At 47.3% G+C, this 24,206-nt stretch overlaps 1 pseudogene across 1 annotated transcript in view; it reads right to left on the minus strand.

Moving 5' to 3' along the window:
- Positions 1-1,628: 1,628 nt before the first annotated feature.
- LOC143926351 (cryptochrome-2-like) overlaps positions 1,629-24,206 on the minus strand; it is a 77,124-nt pseudogene continuing 54,546 nt past the window's right edge. The window contains exons 11-12 of the transcript XR_013262091.1: positions 15,316-15,441; positions 1,629-2,447 (exon numbers count right to left, since the gene is read on the minus strand). The product of XR_013262091.1 is annotated as a cryptochrome-2-like (transcript). The remainder of the gene's footprint in view (positions 2,448-15,315; positions 15,442-24,206) is intronic.

Here is a 24,206-nt window from a genome sequence, read left to right on the forward strand (position 1 = left end):
AAAGATTACAATATATGTCCAACAAGGACCAGCAACGTACTGGTATGTTGCTGGACTTTGGTTATACCAGAACGATGCCTGCAGGTTTAGGTATCATCTTGGTATCATTCTTTTCAGCCAGTGAATGGCTTTCATGTAAAAGCAATCCTAGCGGCTAATTAGCCTCTAGACTGCTTTTACAAGCAGTGGGAGGGAATGTCTCCCCTCCCGGATATAAACATTGCCATTGGGAAAGCATTTTCACACTGAACTTGGTGTGGTCAGATGCTTTGAGGGCATTTTTTTTTAAAAAAAGAGTACCTGTCACTACCTATTGCTATCATATGGGATATTTACATTCCCTAAGATAACAATAAAAATGATTAAAAAAAACAAAACTGGAAGGAACAGTTGAAAAATAAATTAAAAAAGCAAAATAAAAGCACCCCTGCCCCCCCCTGCTCTTGCGCAAAGGTGAACGCAAGCATCGGTCTGGCGTCATATGTAAACAGCAATTGCACCATGCATGTGAGGTATCACCACAAAGGTCAGATCGAGGGCAGTAATTTTAGCAGTAGACCTCCTCTGTAAAGGCTTTTAAAAATGTATGTAGTTTGTCGCCACTACGCGATTGTACGCAATCAATCGCTCGGCTCTCGGCGGCTACCGCCGCCATTCTCGGTCAGGGAATCAGAAAGTGAAGCGTTGCGGCTTCACTTCCTAGTTCCCTACTGCACATGCACAATTCACGCAGCGTAATAGGAATGGTCTGCGCTGTCTCTGGGACCCGTGTGTGTCCCAGCAGACAGCAGCCGGGACAGGAAGAAGCATAAACTCCTGTGGGAGTCTATGCCCAGAAGTGGGTGCAAATACCTGTCTTAGACAGGTATCTGTACCCCCCCCCCCCCGAAAGGTGCCAAATGTGACACTGGAGGGGGGAGGGTTCCGATGAGCGGAAGTTCCACTTTAGGGTGGAACCCCGCTTTAAGGACCAGGCCTCTTTTTCATACTTGGTGTTTACACGTTTAAAACGTTTTTTTTTTCTAGAAAATTACTTAGAACCCCCAAACATTACTGTTTTTTTCTAACACCCCAGAGAATAAAATGGCGGTCATTGCAATACTTTTTATCACACCGTATTTGCGCAGCGGTCTTACAAGCGCAATTTTAAAAAAAATCACTTTTTTGAATAAGAAAATAAGACAACAGTAAAATTAGCCCAATTTTTTTTTTATATTGTGAAAGATAATGTTATGCCGAGTAAATTGATACCCAACATGTCACGCTTCAAAATTGCGCCCGCTCGTGGAATGGCGTCAAACTTTTACCCTTAAAAATCTGCATAAGCGACATTTAAAAAATTCTACAGGTTGCATGTTTTGCGTTACAAAGGAGGTCTATGGCTAGAATTATTCTCCCTCTACCGATCGCGGCGATACCTCACATGTGTGGTTTGACTACTGTTTTCATATGCGGGCACTACTCACGTATGCATTCACTTCTGCGCGCGAGCTCGTCGGGACTGGGTGTTTTAAAAATTATTATTTTTTCTTATTTATTTTACTTGAGTTTTTTTATTTTTACAGTGGTTTAAAAAAAAAAATAGATCACTTTTATTTCTATTACAAGGAATATAAACATCCCTTGTAATAGAAAAAAGAATGACAGGTGCTCTTAAATATGAGATCTGGGGTCAAAAAGTCCTCATAGCTCATATCTGGACTTAAAAAAAAAAAAATGTCATTTGAAAAAATGATATTGAACAAAATGTACCTTTAAGAGGTATGGGCGGAAGTGACGTTTTGACGTCGCTTCCGCCCTCCTATGGTATAGAGACGAGAGGGGGCCATCTTAGCCTCACTCGTCTCCATACCCAGCAGCAAGAAGGATCCGATCGCCTCCGCCCCTACCGACGGCTCCAGTAAGCGATGGAGGGTGCGGGGGAGTGGGGGTAGCACCTCTCCCACCGCAGATAACAGTGATTTCTCGGTGAATCCGACGCAGAGACCACCACTATCGCACACAGGACCGCCTCCTGTAAAGAGGGATATCTCGGTTGTGGCAGCAGCTGCTGTCGTTACCGAGTTATCCCTCTTCAAAGTAACGACGTATATGTACATGAAGCGGTCCTTAAGCGGTTAAAAAAAAAAAAAAGATTTGGGGGGAATCTGAGAGCAGTGAAAAAAGGTACTTTCTGGGGGTCAAGAATACATACAAGAATAGAAAGTTTTTTTAAACCAGAGTTTAGAATCACTTTAACATCTTGCAAAAAAGGAGCGGATTGGCTGGTTATAAGGGGAAAGAGGAGGCCGGATTTAAAGAAAATTTTTTTTTTTAAACAATATCCTTATTTTTAATAGTATTTAATTTGGTCATTCGGACTGCTCTATACACTTTCATCTCAGGAGTGAGAAGCCACGCTCTATGCTCTTGCTTACAGTGGGACATGGAGAACTAATGTAGCTACCCTGCAACAACAAATCAGATAATCATTTTTTTTTTTTAAATGTAGATTTGGAGTCGGAGCAGTAAAAGGTACTTTTTGGGTTAAGAATACATATTTGAATACATATATTTTTTTCAAACAAGAATTTAGTGGCATTTTAGGCTGGGTTCACACTGCCGCATGGAGCGGGTCACAGCAGGGTCTGGTGGGTTCCTGTTCCCTATTTCAAGTCCGATTTCAGTCTGAATTTTTGGCTAAATTCAGACCTGAAACAGACCAGAAGACACACAGGACTAGTGATGGTCGAACGGTTCGCCCGGCGGTCGTTTCACAGCGAATTTCAGACGTTCGCGGTCCGCTCGTTCGGCAGACTATTGGCGTCGTTCGCCCGGCGGACTTTCGTGTTTAATGTGTAAAAGAACTTTGACCTATGATGACACATCCATCATGGGGTACAGGACAGCCAATTGAGACATTACAGCACATGGACACTTGGACATTCCCCCTAACCTATAAATACACCCAATCCAGTGGCCATTTTACATTCTTTCTTCTGTCACTATAGGAAAGGTTGCTGTGTGGAGTAGGGACAGATAAAACGCTAGCTATTTGGTACACAAAAGTTCTTTTCAGGACTGGTATAGGTGTTAGGTGTATATAGGTTTGCTGTGCTACTGATTGTTGCAGCAGCCTGAGTGTCTTTTGTCAGTTTAGATAAAGGGACAGAGCGCTGTGTGATGCTATTTTAGGGACAGCCAGATTAGTCATCATCATCATCATCATTAGCTGTTACTATCAGGTCCACAAAAGTGCTATTCGAGTAACCAGTTATCGTTCCAGTCTCCTCTGTTTTGCCAGTTTGTATAGGGACAGAAAGGAAGCAGTGCATCAGGCAGTGAGGGTCAGTTTAAACAGTAGCTGTTACTATTAGTTCCACAAAGGTTCTTTTCAGGACTGGTATCAGTGGTATGGTAATAGGCTTGTACACGTATAATATTCTTTCTTCCAAATATAGAAAGAATATTATACTTGACTGCTGCAGTCTGCTAATCATTCACAACTCACTTGTTCCACAAAGCTCTTTATCAGGACTGGTAACTTGGTCTGTGTAGGGTGCTACAGTACATAGGGTTGAGTGAGGTACAGTCTGCCGTTCTGTAAGGACTGGTATCGGTCCACAATAGATAGGGTTGAGGTGCACCACTGCTGACCGATGCCCTATACTGCAGCAGTCCTTCAGCAGTATAAGGACTGACGTACAGTCTGCTAATCAATCACACACAACCCACTTGGTCCACAAAGGTCCTTATAAGGACTGGTAACTTGGTGAAGGGTTCTACAGTACATAGGGTTGACTGAGGTACAGTCTGCTGTTCTGTAAGGACCGGTATCGGTCCACAATAGATAGGGTTGAGGTGCACCACTGCTGACCGCTGCCCTATACTGCAGCAGTCCTTCATCGGTATAGGGACTAAGAGTTTTGTCACAGGGTCATTTAAAAAATGACAGGCAGAGGAAGAGGCAGGCCCTTCCGCAGGGGTGGTAGGGGTAGGGCAGGAGCAACAGCCTTGAGCCAAAGTGGGAAGTTGCAGAAGGTGCGTTCAATTACTTTAAAGGACGCACCAGACTTGGTTGAGTGGCTCACTCAGCCTTACTCTTCTGCATCCTCCTCATCCTCTCGATCTGCACCCTCTTCTTCACTCTCTGCTATGTGCACCCCCAAAGACACTACCACCAACAACACCACCACCACATACCTTCCGCTTGAGTCACAGGAATTATTTTCCGATCCATATCAAGAGGACATTTCTGATGCGCAGCCACTCATGGTATTGGATCAGGAAGATGAGGTAGCAACAACCGCTACTCAGCAGTCTGACGACAGTACCCAGATCAGCCCAAGGAGGAGGTTGGTCCCCGGTGTTGCTGCCTACTCCGAGATCTCTACTTATAGCGGTGGGGAAGGTGACGTTGATGATGACGTGTCTAGTGATGTCACGTGGGTGCCCACAAGAGAGGAAGAGGAGGGGAGTTCAGAGGGAGATATGGACCAGCAGATAGGGAGGAGAAGCAGGAATAACTTACATTGCACAGGAGGGACAAAGCAGACTGCAAATGTATCAGGAGCGAGTCATCGACCATGTACGGTCACATCTGGCGCTCCCAGGACACCGGCACATGGCTCCGCAGTGTGGGCTTTTTTTAACGTGTCCGCTGCTGACAATAGCGTTGCCCTCTGCAATCTTTGCAGTCAACGCATTAGTCGCGGTAAGCCCAACACTCACCTAGGGACGACCGCCTTAAGAAGGCACATGGGCAGCCATCACCGAGCCGAGTGGGAGCAACGGAACACACAAAGCCACACTGCAGGCTCTCACCGTCCAGCCTCGTCTTCTACTTCTCCTTCTCCTCTCTCCTCACAATTGTCCTCCACCTTCCATCACGCCAAGCTCACATTTTTCTGCAAAAAGGCAGGCTTCCGTGGGCCTAATGTTCGAGCGTAAAAAATGATGACGCCGGATAACCCTCTTGCCCAACGATTGACGGCTGGCTTGTCAGAACTCATAGCCCGCCAACTACTGCCATATAAACACGTGGACTCGGAGGCCTTTCGCAAATTTGTGGCCATTGGAACACCACAATGGAAGGTCCCAGGAAGGAAGTATATTTCTCAGAGAAGGGCATCCCAGAGCTATATGGCCATGTTCAGCGGCAAGTTAATGTATCTCTGGCACATAGTGTCAGTGCCAAGATACATCTGACCACAGACACGTGGTCTAGCAAACACGGGCAGGGGAGGTATATCACTTTTACTGCCCACTGGGTGAACCTTCTGACGGCCGCCAAGCACCCGTGGCACCCGTGTAGATTTGGTTTTACCTCCACGGATTGCATGCAGGCCTGACTCTTCTTCTCCTCCTCCTCCTACTCCATCCTCCTCCCTCTCCTCCTCAGCTGCCTCCTCCTTTTCTGCTGCTAGCGTCTCTTCCGCTGCACCGCCCAAGCTCCCCTGAACCTATTCCACATGCCAGGTGAGACGTTGCCATGCCGTGCTGTGTCTGTTGTGCCTGGAAGCCAAGAGCCACACTGGCCCGGCACTCCTTTCAGCTTTGCGTTCACAGGCAGATCAGTGGCTAACACTGCTCAATTTGACAGTTGGTAAAGTGGTGTGTGACAACGGTGCCAATCTGCTTAGCGCATTGAAACAGGGCAAAATCACGCACGTGCCATGCATGGCACACGTCTTAAACTTGGTCGTGCAGCGATTCGTTGTCAAATACCCTGGGGTCCAGGACATCTTGCGGCAGGCAAGGAAAATCTCGGCCCATTTCAGAAGATCTTACACGGCCATGGCTCGCCTTGCTGACATTCAGCGGCGACACAATCTGCCGGTCAGACGTCTTATTTGCGATTGCCCGACGCGATGGAACGCAACCTTCTATATGCTTGATAGGCTGCTCCAGCAGAAACGTGCAGTTAACGTCTACCTGTATGAACTCTGCGGAAGAACCGGTTCTGGGGAGCTGGGTTTTTTTTCACCGCGCCAGTGGCTGCTCATGCGCGACGCATGCAGACTTCTGTGCCCATTTGAGATCACCAAACTGGTCAGTCGCAGCCATGGCACCATCAGTGACATGGTACCTTATGCCTTCTTTATGGAGCGTGCATTGCGTCGTGTCATTGATCAAGCTGTGGAGGAGCAGGAGCGGGAAGATGAGGAAGTCGCAATGCTGGATGAATTCCCAGGGGGGGCTACTCTATCTGAGACAAGTCAACAACAGGAGTCTGAAGAGGAGTCAGAGGAGGATGGTGCCGGGGCGGATGAGGTGGAGCAAGAAGAGCATGCTTTAAACCTTTCTGGGATCCCTGTTGTGCGTGGATGGGGAGAGGAGAATGAAGAGGACGACATTATCCTGGATGATGAGCAGGAGCCAAGCCACCACACCGCTCCCACTTTAGTGCAAATGGGGGCCTTCATGCTCCAGTGTTTTAATAGGTGGCAACGTACTTAGACCCCCGGTACAAACACAAAATGGCAGAAATGTTACCGCCGTCACAGAGGGCTGTCAGAATGCAGCACTTCCAGGCCTTGCTTCGAGAAATGCTGCATTCTGCTTTTGCGTGCGCTGGCAGGGGAGCAATTCCCACTCCCAGAAAAGGAGTTGCGGGTACCAATCCAACAGCGCCTGCAAGAAGAGGCCGGTTTGAAGATGTGCTGGTGACTTCGGATATGAGGTCATTCTTTCAGCCGGCCCATCGACAGGTGTCATCCAGATCCAGCATCAGGGAACGCCTAGACCGTCAGGTGTCCGACTACATCGGGTTAACGGCCGATGTGGACGCTCTAAATGATGAACCCCTGGACTACTGGGTGGGCAGGCTTGACCTTTGGCCAGAGCTTGCCCGATTTGCAATGGAACTGTTGGCTTGCCCCTCATCCAGTGTCCTGTCCGAAAGGACGTTCAGCGCAGCAGGGGGGATTGTGACCGATAAGCGTACTCGCCTAGCTCACGACAGTGTTAACTACCTCACATTTCTAAAAATGAATGAGGCATGGATCTCGGAGGAATTCAACACATGTGACCAGTAGACCATGTATATGTCTATAAACTATTTTTTTAATCGAGCACAGAGACCTTCTTTCTTTATTTGGCTCACTTCCTTGTCCAAAAATTAGAGTTACGCTTACCGGTAACGTCTTTTCCAGTAGTCTTTCAGGACAGCCACTATGAGAGATAGACTCCTCCTCTTCCTCTGGAAACACTGCGCCAGCCCATAAATTCTTACTTCCCCTGCCGGACCTCAGTTTATATCGAGAATACCTCCGGCCAGCTGGGGAGACACAAGAACACATTAATAACATATTTATCAAATACCATTATCTTGCTGCGCTCTGGTCTTTTGTAAGACTCCCCCCAATTTTCGGGTGGGAACTAGGGCTGTCCTGAAAGACTACTGGAAAAGACGTTACCGGTAAGCGTAACTCTAATTTTCCCTAATCGTCTTTCAGGACAGCCACTATGAGAGGATAAGCGAGCACTTACCAGTTAGGGTGGGACTACAGCTTGCAAGACCTTTCGCCCAAAGGTCTGCTCACCTGCCGACACCAGATCCACTCTGTAGTGTTTTACAAAAGTGGAATAGCTGGACCATGTTGCTGCTCTGCAAATCTGCTCTGGCGTTGCTCCCGCTCTTTCTGCCTGGGAGGCTGCCATAGCTCTAGTGGAGTGTGCTTTAATACCCACTGGGATTTCTTTCCCTGCAACTAAATAAGCCTGCTCGATGGCTACTCTGAGCCACCTAGCAATAGTGCGCCGGGACGCCTTACAACCTTTCCTGGCCCCCGGAAAACAAAACAAATAAGGAATCTGACCTTCTAAATGACTTGGTCAGTTCCAGATAGTGTAGGATACATCTCCTAACATCCAAATAATGGAATTTTAGTTCCTTCTCACCGGAGGGATTGGGACAAAAAGAGGGCAAAACAATTTCCTGGCTTCTATGAAAGCTGGATGCCACTTTCGGCAGAAAGGCTGGATCGGTCTTCAAAACTATCCGATCCGGAAAAATAACGCAAAAGGGAGCCCTGACTGATAAGGCCTCCATCTCACTGACCCTCCTGGCAGTTGTCACTGCTACCAGAAACACTGTCTTCAGAGTAAGCTCTCTCAGAAGACACTCCTTTAAAGGCTCAAAGGGGGGTCCAGTTAAGCTCTGCAAAACTAAAGATAAATCCCATCTGGGAAAGGACAGACCCTGGACCGGTCTCTGTCTGGACAGGGCTCTAAAGAACCTGACTACCCATGGGTTGGCAGCCAAATGATCCTCTAAATAAACACTGAGGGCTGATACTTGACCCCTAAGGGTACTAATGGATAAGCCCTTATCTGCCCCACATTGTAAAAATTCCAACACTGCGGAGGAGCTCCGTACTGGGAAAGAGTTCTCTGCGCACCATTTGTTGAAACGCAACCAGACCTTTTCATAGATCTGGCGAGTTTCCTTTTTCCTACTGTCCAGGAGGGTAGAAACTAGTCTCTGTGAAAATCCCTTAGATTTTAATAAACCCTCCTCAGTAGCCAGGCCGCTAACTTCCACTGGCGTACCTGTGGGCATAGGACTGGCCCCTGAGAGAGGAGATCCTCCAGAGGGGGCAAGAGCAGGGGAGGTTCTACCGCCAATTGCTTTAGCACTGAGAACCATGCTCTCTTTGGCCAATGTGGAGCCACCAGAATCAGAGATGTGCTTTCCATCTGAAACTTTCTCAGAACTGCTGGCAACAACACTGGAGGTGGGAAGGCATAGCAAGTTCTGAAATGCCAATTCTGGCTCAAAGCGTCCACCCCTAGAGCTCCCTCTCCCCTTTTTAGGGAGAAAAAACAGTGGGTTTTTGCATTGTTTTTGGACGCGAACAGGTCCACCTCTGGAGACCCCCATCTCTTTACTATGAGATTGAAGACCTCCTGGTTGAGAACCCAATCGCCCTCCCTCAGCCTCTTTCGGCTGAGAAAGTCTGCTACTACGTTTTCCTCTCCCCTCAGGAAAACGGCTGAGAGCGAAAGGGTGTAGGTTTCGGCCCAGGACAGAATCTCTGTCGCTAAAGACAACAGGGCTCCGCTTCTGGTGCCACCCTGTTTGTTCACATAGGCCACTACGGAAGAGTTGTCCGACCGCACCTGAATGTGGTGACCCCGGAGCTCTTCTTTGAAGAATCTGAGGGCTAGTCCCACTGCCCTTAGTTCTTTCCAATTGGACGATCGAGTCAACTCGCCGTCCTCCCAAGTGCCCTGGGCTAGAAGGGAACCCAAATGTGCCCCCCAACCTTTTCCACTTGCATCTGTGGTTACTACCCGAGAAACCGGGATGAGCCACAGACGACCTTGCGACAGATTTGTCACTTTCCTCCACCACCAGAGGGATCTCTTTACCTGGTGGGGAATATGTACTAGGGTGTCTAGGGCCTCCTGACTGTGGTCCCACACCCCTAGGATGAAGGTCTGTAGGGGACGAAAGTGTAACCCTGCCCACTGCACTGCTGGAAGGGTGGATGTAAGAAGACCCAGTACTGACATCAGAACCCTTATGGAAACCAGCTGGTTGCTCTGAAGAGAGGCCACCGCACTGTCCAGTTTTCGTACCTTTTCTCTTGGCAGAAAAACTCTCAACAGTGTTGAGTCCAACAGGAAACCTAGATAGGAGATCTGTTGTGAGGGGATCAGGCTGGACTTTTCCAAGTTCAGAAGCCACCCCAGGTCTGTAAGGACCCTTTTGGTTAGATCCAGATCCTTGACCAACTGTGTTGGGGATGCTGCAAACAGAAGCAGGTCGTCCAGGTAGGCAATTATACATACCCCCTGGAGCCGAAGAAAGGCCATGGCTTCTGCCAGGACTTTGGTAAAAATGCGGGGTGCAGAGGATAGCCCGAATGGCAGGGCCTGAAACTGAAAGTGTATTGTTTCTCCGCCCAGATCTATGGCAAGGCGTAGAAACCTCTGCGAGGCCTCCGCTATAGGGATGTGTAAATACGCGTCCCTTAAGTCCAGAGATACCATGAAGCAGTTGTGGGGGAGAAGCGCTTTTACTGAAAAGATCGATTCCATGCGGAACCTTTTGTATGTCACAGAAGCGTTCAGGGGCTTTAAGTTCAGGATCAACCTGAACTTCCCTGAGGGTTTTTTCACTATGAAGATGTGAGAATAAAACCCCCTTCCCTCTTCTGCTTTTGGGACCCTGAGAATAACATCCTGATTCTCCAATTCCCTCAGAGCTTCTAGCAAGGCCTCGGCCTTTACCATGCACCTGGGAAGATGCGTGACAAGGAGCCTTTGAGGGGGTGGTTTTAGGAATTCCAAGAGGTACCCCCTTGTTATTACCCCTAAAATAAATTGATTGGGGGATATTGTCTCCCACTGTGGAAGAAAGGCCCCCAGTCTTCCTCCCACTGTAGCTGGAAAGTCACTGGGTTTTACGGGGCTGAATAGGAGGGCGAAAAATCGCCCCTCCTCTGCCCCTGCCTTTTTGGGGCCAGGTTTTCTTTTTCCCCTCTGGTTTAGAGGTTTCACCACGCCCCTGCGGGCGAAACCCCTTTTTTGTTGGTACGGGGGTTTTCCGTTTGAGAGGAAAGGACTTTTTCCTGTCCGCTGTCCGGTCTAGAACCGTCTCTAGCCCTGGGCCAAACAGGAGGTCCCCCGTCAGGGGTATCCCACATAGCTTTATCTTGGAGGCATTATCCCCTGGCCATGTTTTTAACCAGAGGGCCCTTCTGGCCGAATTGGCTAGAGCCGCCGTTCTGCCCGACATGCGGACGGACTCAGCAGAGGCATCAGCTATGTAAGTGATCCCTCGCAGCATAGTAGGGAAGGATGACAGAATGGTTTCCTTATCTGTGCCTGCCTCAATATGTTGTTGGATCTGTGAGAGCCAGTGCTCTAAATTGCGAGCCACAACTGTAACTGCCATTTCAGGCTTTAAATTGCCGATAGCCGAGTCCCACGTCTTTTTAAGCAGGGAGTCAATCCTTTTGTCCATGACATCTGCCAAGGCCCCCATGTCTTCAAACGCCAAATCTGTGTGTCTGGAGACCTGGGAGAACGCGGCATCCAATTTGGGACTTTTATTCCAAAGGCATGCCGGGTCCTCTGAAAATGGGAACCTTCTTTTGAGGGATCTAGATAAAAAGGGTTTTCTCTCCGGATCCTGCCACTCTTTTTTAACTGTTTCCATTAAAACTTCGTGTACTGGAAACACCCTTCTTTTTGGCTCCCCTAAACCTGAATACATTTGGTCATGCAGGGTTAGGGGCTTTTTATCCGTCTGGATACCGAGGGTTGCATAAATTGCCTTTAAGAGGTCCTCTACCTCATCAAGGGATAACTTATATCTGGAGGCTTTCCTGGACCCGTCCTGGTCCTCCCCCTCGGAACCCTCCTGGGAATCGGAAGAGGAACTGTCTGGAAGTTCCCTACCTGTCCCTGAAGGGCCTGCAACCTCTGTCCCCCCTGTACTAGCAGGTTGGACTGGAGCAGAACTCTGTGCTAGAGGTGGGGTTGTATCCTGGGGAGATGGACCCGTGGGAAGCTGAAATTTTTCAAAAAGGGACCTAAAAGAAGAGAAGGTGGACGAGAGCTCCTTGACTGAAGCTGCTAGTCCTGACTCCTGTTCAGATTCCCTTTCCCCAACGAGGGAGTCAATACAGCCTTTGCACAATACTTTGGTCCAAGATTCCCCTAAAATGTCCCTACAGGAGGCACACTTCTTTTTAGAGCTATGCGTAGACCTAGTTTTTTCCGTAGCTTTCTAAAAAAAAAGGAAAAAAGAAAAAAACAGAAAAAGACAAAGTCAATCAAAAGCTCTGGATACAACCTTGGGAGTGCACTAGACCCTTTTTTTAAAACGAAGGGATCTGAGCCTCCCCTCCCCCCTGGCCACCCAGGGGGTCTGCCCCCCCCACCCATGATAGAACCATACATTGGGGTGGGGGGATCCTAGATAGAGAGAACCCCTCCCCAGGGCGCTCTTACCTTAGGAATGCTGGAGATAGAGTCTGTCGTTTGAGCCTCAGCTTCCGACATGACTGCAGGTGGCTGCTTACTACAGAGTTCCACGTTGCCTGTGCACGTTCTGAACTCATCTCCAGCTTGTGCCCGGCCCTCCTATCAGCTCCACGACCCGGAACCGGAAGTCGATCGTATTTCGAGGTCAAGCCTTCGTTTCCGCCGGATACGACGTCGCCCGTCGTTCGGCCCGCTCGGTTCAAAGAAAAAAAGGGGCGGACTGTACCCATGTACAGGGAAATCTTCCGAATGGCTTGCCAGCTGCGTCCCTGTAGACGCGATAGGAGTCCCCCACGACCTGAAGCCGCGCTCGACTCGGAAGGGGTGGCAGTACCTGGTGAGGTAAGTAAACCGTTCGACCCGTCCGACACGCGGACGTTGGTTTCGAACGGTTTGAACCCAGCTTTCTCCAAACGAAGCCCCTGCTTCTTTCAACCGGGTTCTTTTAACGAAAAAACGGCCACAGCCTCCCCAGCTGATCGGCCTGGTTCCTTGCACAGTGTCTCCCCGCCGGAGGAAACACTAATAACTGAGGTCCGGCAGGGGAAGTAAGAATTTATGGGCTGGCGCAGTGTTTCCAGAGGAAGAGGAGGAGTCTATCTCTCATAGTGGCTGTCCTGAAAGACGATTAGGGAAAAAAAGCACACCGTACTATATGCCCGCACCCTCCTCTTTGAAGAGGTTGAGCGGTGTCATATTTCTACTGGGGCTGCTTATTATGAGGGGCTCCCACCATCCCTGTGCTGTGCTGACATCCTCCTGGGGCTGTACCTCTGTTGTGCAAATTATGAGGGGCTCCCACCATCCCTGTGCTGTGCTGACTTCCTCCTGGGACTGTATCTCTGCTGTGCATATTTTGAGGTTCTCCCACCATCCCTGTGCTATGCTCATTATGAGGGGCTCCCACCATCCCTGTGCTATGCTGACTTCCTCCTGGGGCTGCTTAAGGTGCTGCTGTCAGTGCTGTATATCACGGTGCAGGTGTCATTGCTGTATGTCACGCTGCTGATGTCAGTGCTCTCTATCACAGTGCTGCTGTCAGATCACTCTATCACGGTGCAGATGTTATTGCTGTATGTCACGCTGCTAGTGATCATCTCCTGCACCCTCTTCTTTGCCTACCCTGCTCCCAGACCTTCCCTCTCCTCCATTGCCTTCATGCGCTCCACATTCCTGAATTGTCACAACATTTTCCCATATAAAAAAAGAATGCTTGTAGTTGTCGATCCCAGATTCACCTCATACATGTGTTATGTCATTAGCCATGTGGTGGGACTATGTTTGCACAGCTATTAATTCTTTTGTGGCTGCAAATTTGACCTGTAGGTTTGCGAAGTTCGCCTCCCATTGAAGTCAATGGGGCCCGCCGCGAACGATCGGCCGCGTTCGCGAAACGTCCCGTCGGAAGTAAGTCCATCACTACACAGGACTTCTGTGCAATTCGCTCCGGAGATGTGTGAACCGGCTCCATAAAGAGTCGATCACAATCTTCTGACATGCAAATTGGATGTGGAGGAAACCCACATCCAATTTTCACTAGTGTGAACCCAGCCATAACATCTTACAAAAAAGGAGCGCAATTGGCCGGCTATAAGGGGGAGGAGGAGGCCAGATATAATTTTTTATTACACTAAACAAATTCCATGCATGCAGGCTCCCTCTGTTATTGCACCTGCATTTGCTCTGGGCCATCTGCAGGCGGCCTATAGAGGTGGATGAGGACACAGCATCTGCACGGACACCACCACATGTCAAAAATAACATGCAGGCAAGAGTGGGTGCACAGATCTGAACACACACTGAGGTTGATTTACTAAAACCAGAGAGTGCAAAATCTGGTGCAGCTGTGCATGGTAGCCAATCAGCTTGTTCAAACCAAGCTTTGACAAAAATTCATGGAAGCTGATTGGTTTCCATGCACAGCTGCACCAAAGTTTGCACCCTCCAGCTTTAGTAAATCAACCCCACTGTGTAAAGTTGAATTCCGGGTGCAAAGTAGGTCTATAGGTAGAAGGTTTTTTTATTTGAACGCATTATATGCATTAAGATAAAAAAAAACCTTCTGTGTGTGGCAGCCCGTCCCCAATACTTATCCAAGCCCTATCTCAATCCAGCGATGTTGCACAAGAGCCTTAGCTGTCCGAGACTCTCACTCCTTTTTGGCTGAGATAGCAGCGGGTGCCATTGGCTCCTACTGCTGTCAAAGTCGGTGAGCCAATGAGGAGAGAGTGGGCGTGGTGTTCCGTGTCTGAATGGATGCACAGAGCAGCAGCTCGGCTGTCCCCATAGCAAGCTGCTTGCTGTGGGGGAACTTGGCAGGAGGGAGGAGTCAGAAGCCCTGGCAAGGGAACCCGAGAAGAGGAGGATCTGGGCTGCTCTGTATAAAACCACTGCACAGAGCAGGTGAGTATGACATGTTTGTTATTTTTAAATACTTTAACCACTTCCCACCCTGCCTATAGCAGAATGATGGCCGGGTGGTGGTTCCGTTATCCTGACTGTACGTCATATGATGTCAGGCAGGATAAGCCACGGGGGCGCACTGTGCGGCGAATGGTGGTGTGGTGTGTCACTCCGACACAGTGCAACTCCAATCAGGGTGAAGAGCCTCTCACTTAGGCTCTTTACCACATGATCAGCTGTGACCAATCACAGCTGATCATAGCGTGTGACCAGGAAAGTACCTGTAAATGACTTTCCTCGGTTCACGCTGACAGGAGAGCCGATCAGCGGCTCTCCTGTTAGAGGGGGGGTCTGAGCTGATACTGCATTGATTATCAGCTCAGCCCCTATCAGAGCTGCCGCCACAGCTGCCAGTCAGTGCCCACCAAAGTGCCAGTCAGTGCCCATGTTAGATGCCAATCAGTGCCTCATCATCAGTGCCCCCTATCAATGCCAAAAAACAGTGCCCATCAGTGCCCTTCAATTATACATATTAGTGCCCTATCAGTGCGTGTCAGTGCAGCCTCATCAGTGTGTCAGTGAAGGAGAAAATAACATTTTATAACAAACAAGGAAAAACTTTTTTCCCCCAAAAATGTCAGTCTTTTTTAGTGTGTTTAGCAAAAAATAAAAAACCCAGACTTGATCAAATACCACCAAAATAAATCTCTATTTGTGGGAAGAAAATTAAATTATACAAATTTAGTTTGGGTACAGTGTTGCATGACCGCACAATTGTCATTCAAATTGTGACAGCACTGACAGCTGAAAATTGGTCTGGGCAGGAAGGGGGGGGGGGGGGGGCAGTATTGAATTGGTTAAGGAACCCTTAATATTGGCGCAAGTTCTGAACCTGCTGAGAAAGAGAAAAAAAAAAAAAAGTACAGCTCTCACCTAATTGACAATGGAGACCAAACGGGAGAGATTTGTTCACTTTGGTTTTCTCACAGTTTTCATTTAATTTTATCTTTTATTGCTTGCGAATTGTGTGCCACTCGCGAATCCCTCGCTCTTCATGATCTGAAATGCAGTAAAATCATTCATTACTTGGATCGTGCAAAATAATTCATCTGTAGAAGAGCTCCAATTTCTATGTGGAGGAGGGATAAAAACTAAGTAAACTCAATTAAAACCTGGTTTTTCTTTTTATTTATTTATGATTGCATTCATAAAAAAAGTCATTGCCCAGCTCTCTGGAGCCCAGTCTGCAGCCCACTGGCACTGGTTTGCACCCCCTAGGACCCCAGCAGTATTAGGGTCCAGTCTCTGACCATCTCCTGTAGCATGCCCCCAGTCTATGACCATCTCCTGTAGCATGCCCCCAGTCTATGACCATATCCCGTAGCATGCCCCCAGTCTCTGACCATCTCCCGTAAGCATGCCCCCAGTCTCTGACCATCTCCCGTAAGCATGCCCCCAGTCTCTGACCATCTCCCGTAAGCATGCCCCCAGTCTCTGACCATCTCCCGTAAGCATGCCCCCAGTCTCTGACCATCTCCCGTAAGCATGCCCCCAGTCTCTGACCATCTCCCGTAAGCATGCCCCCAGTCTCTGACCATCTCCCGTAGCATGCCCCCAGTCTCTGACCATCTCCCGTAGCATGCCCCCAGTCTCTGACCATCAAATGCTCCATGGTAAGTGAACATATTCTGCCAGTTGCAGACAATTCGATCCCCTCAGCTTGATGTGATATCAATCTGACCATCTGCCTATATAAAAACTTGATCTATTTTTAGGTAGGCCACAACACTAAGTAAAGGTTGGCATGAGGCTCACGCAAAGCATTTGTTACCCAAACACTTCATATTCCTGATATGTGCCTGCTGTACGATATACTTGTATGAGAAAGGATCCTGTTCTCTCTGTGTTGCTTCCTTTGTGTGAAATCCCTGGTGTTCCTGCCGTCCCTCTGCTTTCCATTAAAAACTGACCACAGGTAGGTAGGCCACAGCACTTTTATTCCTATTACAAGGAATGTAAACATCCCTTGTAATAGAAAAAAGAATGGCAGATTCGCTTTAAGGAGAGATCTGGGGTCAAAAAGATGCCAAATCTCTCCTTTACCTTTAAAAGATCAAAAGAATTCTGACCATTTGCTTTATATAATAAAAAAAAACCCTGGACTAGAAGTGACTTCATTGTGTTGCTCTGGTCCTCCAGGGCCATAGAGGCAGAGGACAGGGTGCCACTGCCTGGAGGGAGATCAGGACCTGGTGGCTGAGTACCATTGGCATTGCTCTGTAGTGTTCCCCTTTACCCCCAATATATAAAAGGTTATCAGGAGCCTAAAGTAAGGGTTAAAGAGCTGTGCTACCACAGAGAATAACATTAGACCCCAGGAGAGGCAAGGGATATGGCGTGTAAGGGGGCCGTGTTAGGGAATTGATTCTTCCTGGAGTAGTATGTGCAGCATAGCGGCTCAGTGGTTAGCACATATGCCTTGCAGCACTGGGGTCCGTAGTTCACAACCCGGTCCCCCCCACACTCTACAGACAGGCTTGTTGGTTAATTGTCCATGTTTTGAGATTTTACAGAGAGTGTACAAGATGGCGGCCTCCCCTCCAACCTGACGATCGCTCTGAGCCGCAAGCAGAGAAGATCTGTAGAGAGATCCATTCACAAAAAGAAGAGTCACATCTCCCAGCAAGTTCAACATCACATCACAAGAGAAGAGAAATGGATTTATGGAAAGAAATTTTTTTGTAATAAAACCTGTTATATCCTGGAAGTGTCTGAGCTTTTCTCTGCCATGTGATCAGGTGGATCTCTTTGTGTTCTGTATACAGTGGGGGAAGGGTTAGAAGGGGTATGGGGGAGGTAATGCTGTGTGGGGCCCCATTGAGATTTCCCCTCACTTCTGTCCTTGGAGTTTTCCCTAATGTCAGAACATGAGCGGGGGTCACTAGCACAGGAAGCGAGTGCAAACCTCCCCAATGGGGACAGGATTACCTGTTTTCATCATATATGCTCCCCTATATCCAGCTCCTATACTGACAACATCTCCAGTGTCTATCCATCTGCATATGTGAATGTCTTTGGACAACACACTGCTGCTCTCTCCACATTGCTGACTCAATTAGTGGCTATTTCTTCAGACTGGTATCTCCGGCTCTAAATCGGGGACACCATCCTTGCATTACTGGATTCAAGGGTTTCTTGAACTTTATGCCACTCTGTATTTGCTGTCACTGGATGACGCCTTTTAGGTTTTGACCATCTAGCAACCCCTGTGTGTGTGAGGAATTAATTGTGTGTGTGTAAGTGAGCCCGGGCTGTTTTATCTCATTGCGACAACATTGCCATAACGGGGTTGATTTACTAAAGGCAAATCCACCCTGCACTACAAGTGCATTGCAAGTTCACTTGGAAGTTCACTTGGAAGTGCAGTTGGAAGTGCAGTTGCTGTAGATCTGAGGGGAAGCTCTGAAAGGAGTGGAAGCTCTGCTGATTTTATCATCCAATCATGTGCAAACTAAAATGCTCCCCCTCGGATCTACAGCAACTGCACTTTCAAGTGCACTTTCAGTGCCTTTAGTAAATAACCCCCAGTGTTTTAGTATGTTTGGTGAAGGTTTTGATTATTTCCTGGCTAATTAGCCATGCTGTTATTTTTTCATGCAGCTTTTTCATATGATAAACTTTTGTTCTTTATTCCGCCGAGTGTGTTTTCCCATTGAAGCCCTGTCTTTTTTCTTCCCGTTTTAATCCATGCTCTTCCCGCCTGCAGAATACAATAGCGCTGCTGGAAGGTTTCTCCCATCAACACTGACTGTGTTGATCGGGGGAATTGAGCAATTTTCATTCCTTACACTTCTGGTAGAAGGAAAGAAAATTGCATAATGTATGGCCTGCTTTAGAATTTGAGCTCCCTAGTCGCAGCATATTGCCGCGTACACACGACCGGAATTTCCAAAGGAAACAGTCCGATGGGAGCTTTTCATCAGATTTTCTGACCGCGTGTATGCCCATCGGTCTTTTTCTGTCGGCATCTCCAACGAACTTTAGATTGAAAGCCTGTTCGGAAAACCTTTCTATCAGATGTATGCAATTCTGACACGCAAAATTTCCGACGCATGCTCGGAAACAATTCGATGCATGCTCGGAAGCATTAAACTTCCCTTTTATAGTGCCGTTGAACGTGTTGTATGTCGCGGTGTTATTGACCGTCGGAATTTGGTGTGACCGTGTGTAGGCGAAACAGTTTGAGCGAAATTCCGTTGGAATTCCAATGGGAAAACCATCAGAACTTTTTCCGATGAGAATTCTGATCGTGTGTACGCGGCATATCTCTAAACGAAGGGTGCAGACTGGTAGCTACAGATATCAGTAAAGAAGCCCATCAGTTACCTCTTCACCTGCACTGTTATTACTCAGTTGCCATCTGATGTTTAGCAGAGTTGCTGAATTTGTCACGATCTACTTTATCATGAAACAATTTTTACATGTGATCCCCATGTAGACCTAACACAGTGGGGTTGATTTACTAAAGGGAAAAAGACTGTGCACTTTGTAAAGTGCAGTTGCCCTCTGCAAAAGCAGTTGCTTCAGAGCTTAGTAAATAAGCAGAAGCTCTGCTGACTTCCATCATCCAATCATGTGCAAGCAATAATGTTTTTTTTTTTCCTTGCACAGGATTTGGGTACTCATTGCAAAGTCAAGCCTTACCTCATTTACTGAGCTCTGGAGCAATTGCACCTGCAAACTGCACAGTCTATTTGCCTTTAGTAAATCAACCCCATTGTCTCTGCTAGATAATTTTCCAAGCAATCAGATAAAAATGCAGTTTAACCACTTCAGCCCCGGACCAATTTTCAGCCAGAGGTCTTTTCACAATTTCGCACTGCACTGCTTTAACTGGTAATTACGCGGTCATGCAATGTTGTACCCAAACGAAATTTGTGTCCTTTTCTTCCCACAAATAGAGCTTTCTTTTGATGGTATTTGAATGCCTCTGCGATTTTTATTTTTTGCAATATAAATGGAAAAAGAATTTTGAGAGAAAAATATATTTTCTACTTTTTGTTATAAAAAAAATCAAATAAACTCAATTTTAGTCATACATTTAGGGCAAAATTTATTCAGCCACATGTCTTTAGTAAAAAAAATGTCAAGCGTATATTTATTGGTTTGCGCAAAAGTTATAGCATCTACAAACTAGAGTACATTTTCTGGAATTTACACAGCTTTTAATTTACGACTGCCTATCTCATTTCTTGAGGTGCTAAAATGGCAGGGCAGTACAAACCCCCCCAAATGACCCCATTTTGGAAAGTAGACACCAGGAAATTGCTGAGGGGCATGTTGAGCCCATTGAATATTTTTTTTTTTTGTCCCAAGTAATTGAATAATGACACAAAAAAAGAAGTTTACAAAAAGTTGTCACTAAATGATATATTGCTCACACATGCCATAGTTATATGTGGAATTGCACCCCAAAATATATTCTGCTGCTTCTCCTGAGTACGGGGATACCACATATGTGGGACTTTTTGGGAGCCTAGCCGCGTACGGCACCCCGAAAACCGATCACTGCCTTCAGGATTTCTAAGGGTGCTAATTTTTGTTTTCACTCCTCACAACCTATCACAGTTTTGAAGGCCATAAAATGCCAAAATAACACAATCCCCCCCCCCCCCCAAATTACCCCATTTTGGAAATTAGACACCCCAAGCTATTTACTGAGAAGCATGTTGAGTCCATGAAATATTTTATATTTTGCCACAAGTTGCAGGAATATTACAATTTTTTTTTTTTTTTTTTTGCACAAAGTTGTCACTAAATGATATATTGCTCACACATGCTATGGGCATAAGTCAAATTACACTCCAAAATAAATTCTGCTGCTTCTCCCGAGTACGGGGATACCACATGTGGGGGACTTTTTGGGAGCCTAGCCATGTGCGGGACCCCGAAAACCAAGCACTGCATTTCGGATTTAAATATAAAACGCTACCAAAAAAAACTGTTAGCGATCGCAGGGATCAGGCCTGACTCTGCGATCCCTGCAGTTATGTGTTTAGTGTTTTGTAAGTGACAGTGATCGATCGATACTGCACTTGGGTGGTCTGGGCGGAGGGGCAAAATGCAGGTGCTAGCAGGTATCTGGGCTGATCCCGCTAACAATGCGTTTTTTTGGAACCCTAAACTGCTGGGGACGCTAGTATAGATCTGATCAGATCAGATATTGATCTGTTCAGATTCTATACCACTACAGGAGGTGTATGCTTTGTGCGTGGGTGTTAGCGGTACTGGCACTAACCTAGCGCTGCCTCGCGCGACCCTGACCCTAAAACCTAATTGATATAACCCGCCGGGTGATCAGGGGGTTAAACCTTTATTGGGTAATAAATGGTGGGTGCCCTGACGCTATAAAAAGCAAACTAACCAGAGTCACCCGTAACACTAATACAGTGATCATTGGTGAAAGGGTTAACTAGGGGCAATCAGGGGGTTCAAATTTTTATTAGGTAGTATATGGGGATCCCTGGCACTATATAAAAACCTGATGGGGAACTTAAATAACTAACTGGCTAACCAGAGTCACCAGTGACACTTATACGGTGATCGCTGGTGAAAAGGTTAACTAGGGGCAATCAGGGGGTTAAAACCATTATTGGGTAGTATATCGGGGTACCTAGCACTATAAAAACTTTGCGGTGAACCTAAAAAAATAACTAGCTACCTAGCGACACTAATGCAGCAATCAGAAAAACAATCGCTTAGTGACACTGGCAAAAGGGGGTGAAAGGGTTAACTCTAGGGGCAATCAGGGGGTTAAACCTTTATTGGGGGCTACCCTGGACCTAACACTAACTGCCCTGACAGTTTTTACTGTCACAACTGACACTGAATGCAGTGATCAGTAAATAAATGATCACTGCAATCAGTGACACTGTGACTGGGGGGGTTTGTGTGCCTGTGTGTGCCTACGTGTTAGTGTAGTGATGGTGCACACTTACTTTCACTTCTCCTCGTAGTCCAGTCAAAAAGACCACCCCGAGGAGAATGACATCACTTCCTCCCTGCCTGTGTTTACTATACACAGGCGGGGGAAGCTTCTCATTCGCCAGGAGCGATCGAGAGGGGATGGCCAGAAAACAACGGCCATCCCCTCATCCCCAGCGAAATGGACCGCCGCATCCAGCAGGGGGGGGTCCGATCAGACCCCCCACCCGCTGGAAGGCAATGGCATGTACGTGCTTGTGCCTGTACATGCCATTGTGATGACGTACATTGGCATGCAGCGGTCCTTAAGTGGTTAAATATGTATGTGGGAACTGTGTAAGCCACCAAAGTGCTTGTAAGTTTTTTTTAAGCCACTTCTGTGATCCAGGCACCCCTGCCAGATAAATGTAACTATGCCGAAGACCTCAATTTTCACAGTGCAGTTAAAGAGGAATTTCACTTGTTTTTACAAAAGTAGAAGATACTGTAGCTGCTGATTTCTAAGAAAGACGAATCTACCAGTCTGCAAGGTCCAGCATTATCTTCCTAGTGTTACACGGCTCCTGAAGAGCACACACTATGTGTTTTTCAAACTTAAGGTCACACCTGAACTGCAGTTTGGTTTGGGTACAATTGTCTAAATTTAGACCTCCGCATAAGTCTGACTGGACTATGAGATATTCAGCCTGACCATAGGGGGCACTGTCTCTTCTGGAAGGCATGGAATTATGGTCTGGTTGGGTGCTTAAGTTACTCTTTCTTGGAACCCGCCCAGTGGGAGTGGCGCTCTTGCTGTGCTTTCTGGGAGAGGGTATTTAAAATGCGGATGTCATGTGGTTTGGGGTTACCGGTCCAGAAGGATGTACTGACTTCATGGTCCTGGTCTTCCTGACCAGCCCCCAGGAAGGCTATGTCCTGGGGTGTGGATCCACCCGATCTTGTCTCGGGACTGGCTAGCCCGAGGCAAGGTAACTAAAGGAGGATTCTGAGGTGTTTGGGTGCCGTCTCTGGTTTGGGAGAGACCCAGTGACTTCACGCTATGCAGGGGAGGACTCTTCAGAAGAAGGCCACATACAGGTTGGTTTCTTAGCCAGAGCCTGGAGGAGCTGAAGTCCCCAAGAGAATCCGGTCTCGTGGATATCGCCAAGCTGGCTGAAAGATCCAGGTATCACACGAGTGTTCTACAAGTTTAGTTTTCCTACGTGTTCTACAACAACGTCTGTGGCAGAGACTTGTTCCTGAGTAAGCACCTTGTTGGCTGCTAAGCCTTGTGAGAGAGGGACTGTCCAACTTGAGTGAACATCCAGTTGTGAATGGCTATTCTTTGGATGCAGTCAAAGTAAGCAAGTTCTTCAATATTGACTTTGACACTAAGAGTACCTGAACTTCCTTTCCCATTTTAAGAGACTGTTCATTGTCTACGTTTTTGCAAATAAAATCCATTTAAGTGGATCTGTCGTCAGTCTCTCAAGTTACTGGGTCATCTACCACGGGACATCTCTAGACGTGAAGTGAGGAAAAAGAAGGTAACGGTAAGCCCAATCTAGCCAGCAGCTCCTTCGGGGGTTAGTGCTACACTAGCACCCTAAAGCCCTATACACACTGTCAGATTTTCTGCTGAATTTTATCTTCAGATTTACCAAAACCATGTAGTAGACATGTGCGAATCGCAAATTCGTACGAATTTCCCAAAATTCGTACGTTCGGGAGGATCCGAACTATGAATTGCCGTGCGTCCGAATTCTGTACGGAATACGAACTTTTGTTTACGAATTTCGAATTTATTATGACTTGCAAAAGACTTCTATAATAGAAGTCAATGTAAGTTGCCTGAAGACATCAGTGAAGGACTTTCCTCCTCTCTGGGCAGGCTGCCAAGAAAAGATCAAAGTGATACAATGTTTCTTCTTCAATGGGCTGAACTCTGTGTGTAGAAGTTCTCAGTTTAACCATTTAAAGACTAAATCTTTTCTGACACTTGTTGCTTACAAGTAAAAATCCAGTATTTTCTGCTAGAAAATCACTCCGAAGCCCCAAAAATTATATATATTTTTTTTTTAGCAGAGACCCTAGGGAATAAAATAGCGGTTGTTGCAATATTTTATGTGACGCAGTATTTGCGCAGAGGTCTTTCAAACGCAAGTTAGCCCTTTTTTCGGTCGACCTCTAGAGAGCACTGACATTAGCAACGTGACATACAGCAACGACACCTGCACCATGATAGAGTGATCTGACACCTGCACCGTGATAGAGAGCACTGACATCAGCATCGTGACATACAGCAATGACACCTGCACCGTGATAGAGTGATCTGACACCTGCACCGTGATAGAGTGATCTGACACCTGCACCGTGATAGAGTGATCTGACACCTGCACCGTGATAGAGAGCACTGACATCAGCAGTGTGACATAAAGCACTGACACCAGCACCGTGATATACAGCACTGACACCAGCACCGTGATATACAGCACTGACACCAGCACCGTGATATACAGCACTGACACCTGCACCGTGATATACAGCACTGACACCTGCACCGTGATATACAGCACTGACACCTGCACCGTGATATACAGCACTGACACCTGCACCGTGATATACAGCACTGACACCTGCACCGTGATATACAGCACTGACACCTGCACCGTGATATACAGCACTGACACCTGCACCGTGATATACAGCACTGACACCTGCACCGTGATATACAGCACTGACACCTGCACCGTGATATACAGCACTGACACCTGCACCGTGAGATGGTCAGAGAGTGCAGACATAATACCGGAGATGGTCAGAGACTACAGACATGATACAAGAGCTCAATGCAGCCTCAC

The sequence above is a fragment of the Lithobates pipiens genome, unplaced genomic scaffold, assembly GCF_037356315.1.
Source record: "Lithobates pipiens isolate NorthernLeopardFrog02 unplaced genomic scaffold, aLitPip1_a1.2 Scaffold_10, whole genome shotgun sequence".
NCBI classification, from domain to species: Eukaryota; Metazoa; Chordata; class Amphibia; order Anura; family Ranidae; genus Lithobates; species Lithobates pipiens.